General features: G+C 41.6%; 1 non-coding gene across 1 annotated transcript; it reads right to left on the reverse strand.

Annotated features, from left to right (window-relative positions):
• Window positions 1-4,519: 4,519 nt before the first annotated feature.
• On the reverse strand, window positions 4,520-4,592 carry TRNAF-GAA. The gene has a single exon. It is a non-coding gene; the product is annotated as a tRNA-Phe (tRNA).
• Window positions 4,593-4,914: the final 322 nt, after the last annotated feature.

Consider the following 4,914-nt stretch of genomic DNA (forward strand, 5'->3'; position numbering starts at 1 on the left):
CATGACCTGAGCTGAAATCCAGAGTCAGACACTTCACCTACTGAGCCACCCAGGGGCCCTGAAACTGTATTTTTGGAGTGAGGTTCTTGAGAGGGTTGGGTAGGTATCACCAGGCTCTCTACAACAATTCTTTTCCATTGGCTATCTATAATTGTTCCCGTGAACTTTCTTCTGAAAGGAACCCAAACATGGAAATTATTTAAAAGACAGAGGAAGAGACCATCGTGTGAAGGCAAAAAAATATACAGACTAAGTCTGTGGCTTCGCATTCAGTCAGGACCACTTTCGAAAGTTTTTTTAATCCAAGAAGTGGCTGCATTTTGGCATACAGCAATCACTGCTGTAGGTTTTGAAGCAGCGTTTACGGATGTCAATTTTTTCCCTTTTTTAAAAGATGGTGTGTTTTATGTCATCTGTGTACCCAACATGGGGCTCGAACTCACAACCTCGACATCAAGAGTTGCATGTTCTACTGACTGAGCCAGCCAGGCACCCTAGCTTTCACAGATTTTAATACAAAAGATGATAAAACGTGGACACGTAGAGTTTTAAAACCATGTGGGAAAAGACGTGCTCAACTGTGAACTTTTGCCAGTTCTACGCTAAACCATTCGAGGTTCCCAAGACTGGAGATCCATGCTCCTTAGTTTTCTAAGGAGAAGCCCACACCCCGCATGCCTGGAAAAGTAGGAAAAGTAGACTCTTCAGCCTAATTTTTCTTTTTTTATTCCTTAAATGTTCACTTATTTATTTGGAGGGAGAGAGAGAGCAGAGGAGGATGGGTAGAGAGAGGTAGAGAGAAAATCGTGAGCAGGCTCCAAGGTACAAGCAAGGAGCCTGACATGGGGCTCAAACCCACAAACCATGAGCTCATGATCTGAGCCGAAGGTGGACACTCAAGTGACTGAGCCATCCAGGCGGCCCTAGCCTAATTCTCCTAATCTACTGCTAGTTTCTGAGCCCTTTCAGAAGACGATACCCACTTTTTCTTTTCTGTTCTTTCTCCGTTTCCCTAGTCCTTCTCTTTCCCCATTAGCTTACCTGAAGAGCTCTGTTGTCTCTATTACACTGCACAACCTCCGTAAAATTACCCACCAGACTTTTCAGGAAATAGGTTGAATACGTTTTGGAGTTAATTTGGAGGGTTTCACAGACTCTGGGGGAAAGAAAAGCACGCACACAATTTTAATTTCCATTCCGCTGATTACAGACCCCAAATGGAGAAGCACAATGAACTCGTGCTGGAAGAGATACTAGATTTTAAACCGTTCATACAGTTTCCAACAGGTTTATACTGGCCACGTTATCAGTTCTAGCCAACATTTTACATTTCCAAAGAGAATGAGTTGTAAATGTAATCCCAGCTTCCTCCATGTGTCATTGGGGTTTTTCAAGCGATTTCACGCAAATTGTGATCATTAATAATAAAGATTGTAAAAGTGTTTTGTATCATTGTGAATTAAACATCACACGAAGAATGAAAAATTAAAGGAACAAATTTGGTATTTGTATGATCAATATGAGTTCAATAACAGATATATAAGCTATCACACACACACACACACACACACACACACACACATATTACTGAACAGATTGTACTCATACAATTTATGATCTCTGACCTTACAGAGATAATGGCAGCGTTTTCTCTAAATGCCCTGCACCCTGCCAGTCCCCGTTAGCTCTTGTTCGGACTTTGTGACATTGTTAACTTCCTACTCCTCATAAAATGGAGGCCCCTCCCTCTGCAATACTCTCAAATTGCTACAAATGCCTATTTGCTGCTTGCTTTTTAGATTTCTTCATCACTAATTAAATGAACTAATTCCTGTAAATTGCACAAAGTGGGGCTTGACCCAGAGTAAAAATTCAATAAATATTTCCTCTTACTATTATCATCATTGTTACTGGTAAGACTCTTTTGCCTCCCTCACTTAAGATTTTGTAGAAGTGTGGGGCGCCTGGGTGGCTCAGTTGGTTAAGCGTCTGACTTTGGCCCAGGTCATGATCTCACAGTTCGAGTTCCAGCCCCGTGTTGGGCTCTCTGCTGTCAACACAGAGCCAGCTTTGGATCCTCTGTGCCCTTCTGTCTCTGCCCCTCCCTCGCTTGTGCTCTCTGTCTCAAAAGTAAACATTAAAAACAAACCAAAAAAAGATTTTATAGAAGTGTGATTTTTAAAAATTTGGATTATGCTATAGTGAAGGCTCGAGTTTTCATGCCTTAGCCTCTTTTAATACTTTATTTCCATTAAGAGAAACATGAAAAGAAAACATATCTGTTATTATTTTATGCATTCAGTCCCACTGTTTGGAAATTATGGGAAAATATTATGACCTAATGGTCTAATTCTAGGTAAATTATAATTGCATTTATGTGTATGTACGTTAATTTTATATTAACAGTGTGTAGAAAAACATCTGGAAAAAGTGTAGATACCAGATTGTTAACAACGGCTATCTCCAGGGCTGGGATTAGAGTAGAACTATCTTTGCTTTTTAAGCAATATAGTTCTATAAAAATGTTAATGTTTCAGTAGTTTATACATTTTTATAATCATAATAACCATACACATTTTCAAAAATACTTGATTCTCTTTCCAATTGGTCAATATAATTGGTCAATATATTGGTCAATATATTGGTCAATATAATTCATATTCCCTTTAGACACCAACACTATTGTGTTTGTGTATGTGTACATGTGTGTATACACACATATGTACAAATAGTGAAGAGCTCAATCCCATGTAATAATGGTGCAGAGATGATTGGGAAGAATTAAAAGTGCTTTCCATCTTGTCCAGAGGGCCCTTGACACCACCTTAACCCTGTTGACCACTGAGGCTTGCTCCCCATCTACTTCCCTGAGACTCCCCCCCTGCCCCGGCCTGGCCTAGAACACTTGGTCTCCTCATGTTGACCCAGATCCTCCCTCTATCCCAGTGGACTTTGCGTTTGGAAGTGGACTCTGATGTTGGACTCTAGATGTTCCTCCACGCACTTGACTCACACCTTTAGCCGTCAGATTTCTCTGGGACCCCCTTCCCTAGCTCCAGCCTCATCATGAGAACTCCATTCCTGAGCCAATTCTGTCTTCAAGGGGGGCAGATTTTCTGGAAGTGTAGTTAAATTCTTGGGGAAATGAGGAAGCAAGACAGGATAATCTGCAGCATTTATACTTTCTGTAAATGCCCGAAGCCCGGAGGACCCCTGGCTTTAACTGGAAACACTACCTCTTGACCAAAGCACAGCCAAGTCCTGGTGATGTCATTTAGGTGACAGACATGAAATAATGTGAAGATGGAAGGACAGCAGTCATGGCCTGGTATTGCTTCCGGACATCCGGACTGTCTACAGATGCCATCAACGAGAATTAAAGATTTTTAAAAAGTAGAATAATAAAGGTAATGAGGGGACTTCATCCTTAATCTTCCCAGAAAAGAGACAATTCGGTGGAGTGAGACCCACCTCTGCAGAGTAAACATGGTGTTGGGGGGGTGGGTCATGAAAGGTGCCCCAAAGTAGCAGGGGGGCCTCCAAAATTGGTCAAGTCTGTTCCACTATGGGAAATTTGCCTTCAAGACCACACCCGGACAAAGGAAAGTTTGCTGACAATCTGGGCTCCCTCCTGAAACCCACCACACGGTAGATACAGCGTTGAGCGAGGGACAAACACAATAAGGAAAAGTCCTATCACTCAGCACGTTGGCAAAATCAAAAGGCCAGGTCGTAAATTACTAGCAAGCATTTGTGACGAGGAAATCTTTTACAACCAAACTTTCTAAATCTTTTCTAGGTCACAAACCTAGAATCTGATCCCCGTTGACATCCTTCCCAGGGAAACGGGCACACGAACACTCAAGTTTGCATTCAGTTTCGGAGACTTTGAAGACACCCCCTTCCCCCACTCCTATGAATTCAGGTGAGGCCTTTGGAAAAGAAGCTAAATCCCCTTCTGCAAAGTGGGAAAATATCCTTTCACGCTGACCATATAAAAGCAAGGGATTGTTAATGCAGAATTTGGAAATAATCAGGAGGGACATGATGACCTTGCATACTGCCTTCTCAGACAGTGGGGTGAAAGGTCCTTAGAAATAACTCACATCTCATAGCTCTAGCTTGGGAAGTTCCTAGCCACTAGGAATAATAATGACAGTCGAAGTAAAAACCATGAACTGTGTATCTACCACATCCCAGGCCCCAAGCACAAGCTTCACTGATTTAACGAGTAGTTACGGGGAATTTTAGTGGCCATTTTAAATAAGTGAATACAGAGAGCTTAGAAGAAAGCTGGACATATAGTAAGTACCTTAGACACGTCAGCTATTATTATTACAGTCAGGAAGTACAATGTTGCTTGTGGGTTTATATAAAAGGGCCCCCCAAGACATCGGACATCACCCCTCCCTGAAAAGCCAATGCTCCACCCAAGGCATGAGAACCTAATATTCCCCTTACAGCTTATATGTTGGTTAAGACTGCCAGAAAGTAGACTTAGCATAAGCATCAAAAACACTGCTGAAACCCGGGATTGAACCAGGGACCTTTAGATCTTCAGTCTAACGCTCTCCCGACTGAGCTATTGCAGCTCGTTTGGACAGCTTTCCCCGTGTAACTATAATGGAAGAATATTTGGTTTTGCAGCAGTAAAAAAAAAAAATCAATATTCAGGTTCAGCTGGAGGTAGACATTTAACAAATGTCACAGAAGGTGATGAGGCAAGATCCCTGTCTCGAAGCCGAAGCAATAAATAATTTCACTTTTCTCAGCTGTGTTTCTAAGTGTTCTGCAATCGGTTTTTCCCATTAAAAATATATCTTGGGCTTTTCTCATGTCAAAAAAAAAAAAGTCCTTAGTTGGCATTTCCATCTTAATTTCCATCTTAATTTCTAGGAAAATAGCAGGATGGTC

The sequence above is a fragment of the Prionailurus bengalensis genome, chromosome C1 (assembly GCF_016509475.1).
Source record: "Prionailurus bengalensis isolate Pbe53 chromosome C1, Fcat_Pben_1.1_paternal_pri, whole genome shotgun sequence".
NCBI lineage: Eukaryota > Metazoa > Chordata > Mammalia > Carnivora > Felidae > Prionailurus > Prionailurus bengalensis.